An 11713-nucleotide genomic window follows, 5' to 3' on the forward strand; every position below is an offset into this window, starting at 1 on the left:
TTTATACTTGTATCTTTGTATATCCTCCTTTTCAAATCCTTCTCATATCCTTCTTTTCTCATCCCTCCGGTCCTCCCTATAAAAAAAAAGTGTGTAACCCTCCAAATAAATTGATACATGTCCCTTTATTGTTGTTTAAAAACTCATTTGATTGTGGGCCTATGCTTATTTTTAATTCATGTTGTGTGCGTATACGTAGACTTAAGAAAAAAAAAATCAGATTTTGGGGCTTTAAATTTTTTATTAAATTACATGGGCTGTTACTTCGGCCCATCTAATTATCACTTTTGGGTTACTTTTTTTATTTTGGACAGAGTTGTTGTCTGTTTATGAGAACGAAAGAAGTGCACCAAAGTCCAATATTCACCACCGTCTAGGTTATTGATCCATCAGTTAGGAACATACCACTAAATGTCAATTCAATCGGACCAAATGTACCCCTCTATTATGAATATTGCTTAGTGCTGCCGAAAATAAAAATAAAAACTCATGTATATCACTTAGTTTTTCTGCTTTATCATTTATGTTCTTACAGTATTTAAATAGTGGTTACAAGATCATCTATAGTGTCGAATCTTTTTTCGAAACGAAAATGCATGAAGTCTGTGGGGCATACATATGTGTACGCATGGCATACTAGTATTGAGGCCAGTACGCGGGGCGTACATTGGTGTATGATGGGCGTACTAAGCAATTTGATCGTGCATGCCTTATGGAGTACGTTGGGCGTACCAGAAGTACGTTAGGCGTACTCCAGTCAGATCCAAACCCTAATTTAGGATCTTGGACCCTATTTAAGCTCTTTAACTCACTACCAAACCCTATTAGCTTTAGCCTCCATCCCTCTAAACCCTAAAAACGAAACACTAGCCCCCATTTGAGTGGTTTTTAAGCTTTTGGTGGTACTTCACGCTTTTTGGTGTTCATAGAAGAAAAAGGAACTTTTTGGAGAAGTGTGGGATTGCTTGAAGCTTTTAGATCCACGCTTGTTGCATCTTGATCTACCCTTTTGAGGTATAAAGTTTTATCTTGATGAATCTAGCATAAAATTTAAGTCAATTTAAAACTTTTTAAAACATTTAAAACCATAAAGTTATTACAGTTTACTTTCGAAATAATTTAAACATCAGAGTATCCCCATAATCAATCATGAAAATGTAAGGAGATGCACGATCACGCCTTCGCCTTCCCGCGATCATCAGAATACCTGAAACAATAATCGATAAATGTAAGCTCGAAGGCTTAGTGAGTTACCCCCAAAATACCAACGCCATACAGATATAACCATATCATATAAACATATAAGCAAACAGCAACAACATGCATAATGAGCCATCAGTCTGAATGGACCGAATCCCGATCCTCAGTCTATCTGGACCGCTCTTCGAGCCTTCGGCACGTCTGGACCGCCCACCTCGGGGCCTTCAGCATATCCGGACCGCTCGTTGGGCCTTCGGCCTGACTAGATTTGTCCGGTCCGTCCAGGGTGTCTTGGCCTACTGCACACAGCAGAACCTGCCTCAACCCTTTCCCCAAACCAACAAACATGTGCACATACATATAAACAAGTAAACATGCAGATCTAACAGATCATTAACATGGCAACCATCCTATAACCAGGATACCGATCTCTAGCATAGCAACCATCCTAAACCAGGATGAAATCTAACATAGCAACCATCCTAAACCAGGATGAAATCTAGCATAGCAATAACATAGCAACCATCCTAAACCAGGATGTAATCTAGCATAGCAATAACATAGGAACCATCCTAAACCAGGATGTAATCTAACATAGCAACCATCCTAAACCAGGATGAAATCTAACATAGTAGTAACATAACGACCATCCTAACCCAGGATGTAAATCATAAAGGGTCGGCCTTGGTGCCGTAGACCCTGTTGATATAGTGAGGATAACTCACCTGGCACTGCTGAAGTCCCGCAGGTACACTCCAGCTGCTGATTGACAGATTCCCGAACTGTCAACATCAAACAATACCCAATTAATAATTCGGTTCCAAGCCCAAGGTCCAACTCACACCACAAAAGCCCAAAAGTAAAATAATGGCCACGGCCCAACATATGGCCCAATTTTCCAAATTGGGCCCAGACCTCTACACGGTCTTTCCTTAAGGCGCATTCGATTATTCCAATCCAATTCCCATGCCCCATTATCACTTAGTCATAAAGGCTCAATTATGGCCCAATTTTCCAAATTGGACCCAAGTCCTCATATGGGCCTTATCCTAAAGCCCATCTACTTATTTTGGTCCATTAACTTGTTCTTGGACAACCCATCAATAGTCCAATAACCAAAGCCCACTAGAAAGGCCCAACCCAAAGCCCAAGTGAAATTAGAGTTTTCACATGAAATGACAGCTAGGGTTAAGTGTCCTACTTAACCCATTAAGGACTTAATCCCCTAAGGACTTAATTCATTAAGTCCAATATTGTCTTAGGTTAATTTGCCAATAATTATTATTTAATATTTCAAGTTATTAAATAATTTCGTGTGTGTGCCGATTAGTTCTCAAGAATTAGGGTTTTATGCAATTAGGGTTTTCCAAACCCTAATTAGGGTTTCCTACCCAATACTAGCCCATTAGTCAATTGGTTGGGTTTTTAGGTCACTTTGGGCCTCATTGGGCCCATTAGGGCTTCATTGGGCCCACTAGGGTTTCATGCATCCCAGACGAATCAAACACACCAAGGCGAAGCACACCGCCACCCGACACGACGGTCGGTGGCGGCAGGAGGCGGCAGCCACCACCTCACGGTGGTGGTTATGGATTTTTCTATTATTATTCTTATACCGATTACAATTTACAACCCAATCTAAAACACACTCACACACTAATCTAATAAAAAACACACACACAACCGCATTTTGGCGGCAGGTGGTGGTAGATGGTGGCAGCCACCACCTCACGGTGGTGGTGATGGCTCACTTTTATCCCATAATACACAACACACACTTAATGCAATCCAATAGCAGTACACATACCTAAATACATAGCAAAAACACACACAGCCACCTTCCACGGTAGCTGGTGGTGACAGAACGATGGCAACAAGCGGCGGCCACCATGGCTGGCTTCCATGGTGGTTACTTTCCTCGATCTCCGGCTAGCATCACACGCATACGACATCTCTCTACTAAAACACATACCTAAACGGACATCTTGAGGCAACAACATCGGCGGTCGGTCGGCAATGTATCGGTTATTTGCGATGACAGCCACGGTGGTGGCGAGTTTTCTTCCCTGCCAAGCAACACACATCCACACGAGCACCCAATGTCGCGAGCATGACACTGATATGCACTCCGATCTTAGCCACACTCGTGGTGGCGCAAGGTAGTCGGGAAAGAACACCAGCCGCAACAGCCGGTGGAATGGCGACATTGGCGACTGAGAAGCAGTAGAAGAAGACAGGGAGGAATGATGCGGTTCGACCGGTTGTTGGAAGCGACGGCGACAGAAAGGAAAAAGAAGAAGATGTATGTTGATGGCTCTCGTCGGCGGCTGGACAGCGATGGCCAAAGGCCCATGGCAGCGACTCAAACGTTGGCTGGACAATGGTGGAGAAGAAAGAGGATGGCGAATGTCCGGTGGTCGCTGTTGTCGCCTGTTGATCGGAACGGGAGTCAAAGGAGGGGGGTGGTGGCGGCCGGAGGGAGGCCACTTAGTGAAGGTGACGGCTGTAGTATCCTTAGGGTTAGGGTTTAGTGGGTTATGATGAATATATATGAAGGTTAACATGGGTGACGGGTTCACCCGTATCCTTCTTCAACCACACATTCAGTCCCTCTCCATAAGAGATCTTATCAAATTTAATCCAATATTTACAATTTAAACCCTGAATATTAAAATCCATTACACTTAGGTATGGAAATTACCAAACAGCCCCTATCTTCCATAATCTCTTCAAATGAAGTCCTAATAATTACCCCATAGACCCTGCCTTCACAATCATTTACGAAACTAGTCTCAAACTCACATTTTAACCCTCGGAAATCAGAAGTATATTATTTGGCACCCCGAAACCAACCCTCCACTAATTATTATCTGATTTTGGACTATAATTACATATAATAATAATAAAAAAAATCGCTTCTCGGGGTTCCGGGTTTATTATTAAATTATTATATTTTAAATGGGATGTTACACCAAGAGCTTAGAATGATGGATCTTGGCTTTTGGGAGGTCCCTTATTCATTAAAAATGTCATCTTGGTGATTTATCTTGGACCATGCATGAGTTGGATGTTTATTATGGATGTTATTAAGGATTTCGGTCCCATTAAGCCATGCAAAGGAGTAAAGTTGCCAATTTTACATGTTAAGACATCTCATTAGGGTCATATCTGAGTTTGGAAGTCATTCGCTTAACCATTAAGAGCTTAATATATATTTTCGTCCCTAGTGAGTACGTTGGGCGTACACAGGAAGTACGCTCAGCGTAATGAAGGTTTTATGGATCAGTCGTTTGTACTATGTGCTTCGAGGGTGAGTACGTTGGGCGTACCATTCTGGTGTGCGGATCGTACTCCCCAGTTTGCCATTTTGGGCTTTTTGAGATTTGAGTCTTGTTGGGCCATTGGACTTCTGACTTTGGGCCATGGATGGACTTAGGGTTTTCTTGGAAGTAGGTCCATGATGGTTTTGGGCCCCAATTGGGTTATTGGGGCAAAATGGGCTTTTGTTGCTTTTGATATGGGTTTTGGATTGCCATTTTGGGTTTTGGGATTTTTATGCATTTTGGGATGGGCTTTGGTTATGTTGATGGGTTTTGAGCATTCTAACACTCCTAAGTGTACATGCAACCCTAAATACCTTGGATCTATGTTTTCTCTATAATACATGCAAATATGATTATCCAAGGTATTATCCTAACTAGCATACCAAAACATTGATACTAGGATAATAAAATAGATAGAATACATACCTTGTTGTTGTTGCTTGACTCCATGAAGCTTGAGAGCCTAGTGCCCCAAGTGTGACACCTCAAATGGTTCACACAACATCATGAACTCTTGGAATAACCATGAGAAGAAGACATACATGTTCAAATCGGCTAGCCCTCAAAATATGTATCACTAGTGCCAATTTCTTGAACTAAAGGGGTTCTTATATAGTGTGGCTATTAGGGTTACACCATGTAACTCATGACTTTACCCATTCCTTATGCTCCATGGGTTTTAACCTCCATGGAGTATCCATGGATCAGCACATGGGTTAAACCCAACATAAAGGAATCTTGGACCATAAGCCCACATATATAAGAATGAATGATTTACACAATCAATCCCTATATATTTAATTAGTCTCTTTTTGATCACTAAATTAAGTCCAAATTAATTCTTGATCAGTACTAATTAAATAACATGATTTCATATTAATATATTAGAACTTATAATATATTAATATGTCACAAAATGTCTTTTCCTCATAAACGGTCTATCCAAATGTTCTGATGCCATGCAACCCAAATGGACCATGCCGAGTCGGGTCAAGTACATACCAATTATAGTTATGGACTTAGACACTAATCCAACAGTCTCCCACTTGGATAAGTCTAAAACTATTATTGTGTATGACTTCAGGAACCAACTGGCAATCGTAGCTCTCAAAAGCCGTTGTCGAACTCTGACCTTGTAGATGAACTCTGACCTTTGTCAATGACTTGTCCATTAGATAAGGGATCATATATTCCTCCATTCTAGATATCATATGGACTGAGACATGGATTATAATCATTCTCTCTGTCCATTTGTTGTTTCCCGATTTCCGATTTATGACGACTGACTAATTGAACAAATCAAATCAGTCCTGGCTCGGCCGAGCACTTCCATTTGTCATCATCAAATCATCGAGGGGCCCACAGATATCACTTTTATCCCGAAGGTAAAAGGAATGGATAAACTTCGACTCATATGGCTTGTTCTACTACTTGTTGAATCATACACAAAGGCACGTTTATAACACCGAGTTACCGAATGCGTTTTCGTGCAATCAATGTACAACCAACTCATAGTAACAACTCATAGTAACAACTCATATCTCTAAGTTTGAAGAATATAAGATATTATCGTCTCATGATCACTCGTGATAAAATCCATGAAGTGATTCCAATGAGCGCAGGTTGAATCCAATACTCAGAACTTATGAGCACTCATGAATGTTGTAGCCCCTTGTCCAACATCTTAGACCTCTACAAGCCAACCCATGACAGTCTTGATTCATATCTACTTCCAACATATGACCGACTGTGGATAGTTTGAATAACTTAGTCAATCAGGAAGAACGACCTAGTTATTCTGGAAGTCAAAACATGCAAAATGAAACACAATAATAATAGAATCTAATATGGTATCAAAACCTATGAACATAAATAAAACACCTTTTATTTATCACCATATGATTACACATTATTCATTGTATACTGTTTCAGCTATCAACTTTATTCTTGAATTTAAAACAATAGTTGTCCCATGCTCCAAGCATGTACACTATGTTTTCTAAACACTAGTCATGCCATACACCAAGTATGCATACTATGTTTGTCTATGATCTTCACTTTGTGAATTAGATCAATTGAACATAACTCCAATGATCCTCTTTCACAGTCCCAAATCCTTACTGCAAATGCAAGAATTCCAAATTCATGCCATTTACTGAAATCTGTTAGATTCTAAACTTATATGCATTGATCCTCCTGTAATGATTATGCAGAGAGTCAGAAAGACTTGACAACAACCATTACAGAGCATTCCAAAGGAGATCAGCTCCTTGGAAATATCCTTCTTGCATTAAGTTTCCTAATCTTACACAGATTGAATAATTTCCAACTTTGAAACATTTCCATATTCCATTTTGACTATCACTTCTGCACAAGAGTTGCCTCCTTACAGATTATGTCAATATGGTCCTTCCAGAATTATCACTATACTTCCAACTGTCCTTGAGCAACCAATCTTTGGTAAACCTTAGATTGTCCTCGACAATTGCTTAATCCTTTTAGTCATATCCAGTTCTAGACCTTTTCCCTTCTTAATGCCCCAGGCATTTGGAAAATTTTAGAAAGGATAAATATAGCACATGTAATCGATCCTATATCTGAAGCATATGGGACTCGAGTCATGATGTCTCACATAAAGACTAAACCAGTCTTTTGCTATAACATTTCCATTTCTATTTGCCAAGTTCTCATAATTCAGATTATGAAAAGGGATGCCGTAATCATAATCGAATTTTAGAACGCAAATAATGGACCCATATATAGAATTTCCTTATGTTGAGTCATTCCAACATGAAATTCATATATATATATATATATATATATATATATATATATATATATCCTTGACTAAATACGACTTAAAACCTCAATCTAAGCTTTTAGAATTGAAATGAAGTATAATTTCCTCTCCCTTAATTATAGCAAAACAACTTTTTCAACCCCTGCAGCCTTACGAATTGAAACTTTTGTTTTCTATAATTAACATTGCTAACTTGCAATCTTTATCATAATTATCATGCTCCCACTAACATGATGATTATTAGCATAACACTCATGCTCCCACTAGCTTTGACATGTAATCAGAAATCAGCTGGACTTCTAGAAATCAATACTTTATTGACTTTCTTACCAAAGTTCAGATTTCTGATACTAGATTGCTTTGATAAAACTTTATCAATATCATACACCTTATCTTAGATAGCTCACAGGTGTGTCTAAACAATTTTAAGAACTATGAAAAGGGATGCCGTAATCATAGTCTCGATTGTTTAGACCTTTACCTCTTCTCACAAGTCCATGTTAGTGTGCTGGTTAACCATACACGCTCCACTAACGACTTTGAGAATGCAAATATCATAATTGCTATCTAGCTAAAATCTACTTAGTGAAAGTGTTTCCTCACCATCATTTTCATGAATTGGAGAGAAACCTTATGACACTTAGATTTAATGGTGTATGTGTTCTTATCCATGTGAATTGTCAAAACCATAGTCACAAGACAAGGATAATGACAAATTCAAACTCATATGGACTGAACTCAATCTTAATTTCTTCCCATGTGGCAGCTCAAGGGTCTGACATTGCTTCCAAGTTGCTGTGCAACCAATTGAGAACTCTAAGAACTCATATGCAAAGCCAACTATAATTGGAATGGACACAGAAAAAGTCAACACGATAGGTTATAAACCTCAAGTCGTGTGCTAGTGAAGAACTTTAGGTTTTACTCTTGATTAGTTCTTGAGACTTTCAAGACCTTTTAAGACTCCCACTGTCCTCTTGACATATAAGACTTTCTTGTCAGATATTCAAGAGATAGTGTGGATTCTAATCAAGACAAACACTTCACACAATTGGCCTTAGTTGGTCTTTGTTTTATCCAAAACATCACAACTTACCAATTTCAAATGTACAAGAGTATAAAACTTTTACTCTTACATTTGACAAGTGTTTTAAACCTTCTTTAAGACATGTCACTCAAGTTACAATCTTAGAGTATAACTCTAAGAATTGTTTTTGGAACGAAGTATAAATCATCTTCTTGATTTAACCACTTCAACAATTCATAGCTCCTCTTCTTAGCTACCAGAATGCACTTAGAGGATGAATTGTGATAAGGTCTCTTAATCATTAAGATGATTATCTAACATGATACTAAAGTACTCTCCCATCTTTTCAGATTTGAGAAACTTTTATCTTTCTGCCTAAGTTGATTCTTCTTATTCGCTCTGCCATACATTGAAACCTTTTCCAATGTCTCAGAATTACACTTAAGCTTGTAAGTATAACCATATTTACTGAATTTTAGTAAATAATGATGAATAGTTTTAACGATTATTTGTGGTGGGCTTGATCAGTGCACAAGAAAGTGTACTCGATCCTTTACTTGACTCACACATCCATGTGAACAAGTAGTTAGTCTTAATTTTTCCAATGCTTGAAAGTTCTTATTCATCATGCTATACAACTTGCATGATTCCAAGTTTCTATCCAACTGAAACTTAGGTGATGAGAATCTTTCCTTATTTGGTAAATTTAGACACTACCACAAATGAAAGAATCAAATTCATATGTCCACTCTTGCTCTTAATAGAATCTTATAAGCAACAAAAGTTTTCACAAATGCCATTGTAAGGATATTTTAAAATAAATAAAATCAAAAAAAAAATTTCTTTTATTTTAAAACTTTGCGGAAAAACTATATGCAAAAGCACATGAAAACTTTGTTGTTATTTATTCCTAAGCAATATATCATAACTCTTAAGAAGTAGCTCAAGAATCCGATCTTCAAACTATGCGATAGAAATCCATCTATGCCATCAGATTCATCATATTCTTTCTTTAAGTTTCTTCACTTTTTCTTTGATTCTTAAAACATCAACATGTGACCCAGTCACATCATGTATCAAGAATCTCAGAATAGAAACTTAGCAGAGTTAGATAATGGACTTTACCCGAAGTAGAGTCAAACTTATTGACTTTAATATCCTTAGGTAAATTTGGCAGCTTCGCAACCAATGCCCCTTTCTTTGGCAATAGACCGTTGATAATGGGACTATCTTAGACTTAGCCGTTCTCTTTACCATTTGGTCAACCGAGTTGACTATGGCCGATCCCTTTCCATTGGGAAGAGAGAGCTTTACTGGATATACAATGTCATCATTGTCAATGTCCATAAAGTTTTAGGAAGTTGATCTTAGCAAATAGATAAGATCATTAAGGGTCTTGTCATAGTCTGTTTCATAGGAGTCCCAAAGGAACTCACTATGTGACTTAGAAAGTGATTGATCATCAGCTTCCTCTAGACTATGACACCCAACTCTCCCGGCTTGTCAATATGTGACTACATCTCCAAGATGTGATCACACATAGACCTTTGCTTGCCAATAGGGCTTGAGTGACCTTAAACTTTTCAGGAACTTGTGGGTTAGGGAGAATAATTGGAGGAGGTGAAAGAAGTATGATTTCCATGGGACATCATCTTCATTTAGGAAAGCTTGTTTCAAGAGATTTGGGAAGATCATCTTTTGGGAGATATTCAAGAGAGTTGATTTAAAGTCCTTAATATAACACCCAATATGAAATATTAAGGCTAGGACCCAACAACCTATTTATAACTGGAAGAGGGATGCCGTAATCCAAGTTATAAAATAGTTGAAGGTAGGTAAATGACGATTTACCAATTTCCACCATGAAAAACGAAATATAATTAAGTTTTAATTGGATTTGAAACTCCTAGATCTTTTGAGATACATTGAACTTTCAATGGCATGTTTGAATCTCGATTGTGCCCTCTCAAGTTTGTGACTGGGATGCCGAGGATCACAAACAAGGTGTGAATAACCATGCAAATTGACTTGGTACCCTTAACTTTATCACCTAATCGATGTGCCGGTTAACCACACACGCTCCACCGATCTATAATAGAGTCAAGTTACCCTTTGCCACTCTTACTAGTCCTTATTAGTGTGCCGGTTAACCACACACGCTCCACTAATGACTTGGTAAGGTACAAAGTGTAATTTCATGGGTTAGCACCTTTTCACATTTTCCTAAGTAACTAAGATTGGGAATGTATAAGTGTTTAGTTACTTAGTATTTATCATTAATACTTTTAATGAAGGGAGAATTATAGTCCTTTCCTACCCGTTCGGCTAACGACCCTCCACCAGTCAAGGAAACGGTGGGTGAGAGTGGACACCCATTAAACTGCCATTTTATAGGCAGTAACCTTATACCCCCCTTATAGACCGGCTTCGTGAATGAGGTCTACTAACGGTAAGATTGACTTTATCTTATACATATCTATATAATTAAAATTATAATAATAGTATAAGGGTTTGAATTTTAACTTTTAAAATTCTAAGGGCTAACTTGGAATTAAAGTATTCATAAGTGAAACTTTTCAAATTCCAAAACTTGAGGGCAAGTTTTGAAACTATTCAAAACTAATTAATTCCATAACTTATGTGTTTAAATTAGTTTTAATTAAAAAACTCTTCAAGTTCCATAACTTGAGGACAAGTTATGGAAGACTTTAAACTAATAAAAGAATGTAACTTTTCTTTATTTTGTAACTTATGCAATTAATTAAGGTTACACATTTTATTACTTAATGAAGTGACTCTTGAACCTCCATAACTTGAGGACAAGACTCTTCATTTTTGTAACCATTGCCAACTTTTATGAGTTTTATGAAACTTAAATGTGACTTTTCATATAATTTGAGGACAAGTTACAAAAACACATTTTAGAATCAAATCTTAGATTAAAATGGATTGAAAACACATAATCAATTAACTTTTCTATTAATCTAAGCAACTCATAAGAACAAGATAATTCAAATCAAACTTTTTCATGTAATTAGCCTAATCATTAAACTAATACAAAACATGAATCTATTGACAATTATCTTTGAAATTGGATTAGTATGAACATTACCACATCAAAAACAAGTTTATAAGTTCAAAAACATCTTATGGTAATGTTCCTAGTCCATTTCTAGCCAAAAAACTCGAAGATATGCTGTCAGGGGCTCCTACTCGTCGAGTGTATCAACCTACTCGCCGAGTAGGATGATTTTCTTCATGGACTCGGCGAGTTCATCAGTGGACTCGGCGAGTCTAATGCCCAGAATGCCCGAAATTCGACTTTTTCAGCATTTTTCAGCAATTTGCATCAAGTATAATTGA

The sequence above is a fragment of the Lactuca virosa genome, chromosome 2, assembly GCF_052849685.1.
Source record: "Lactuca virosa cultivar CGN04683 chromosome 2, Lactuca_virosa_CGN04683_v6, whole genome shotgun sequence".
NCBI classification, from domain to species: Eukaryota; Viridiplantae; Streptophyta; class Magnoliopsida; order Asterales; family Asteraceae; genus Lactuca; species Lactuca virosa.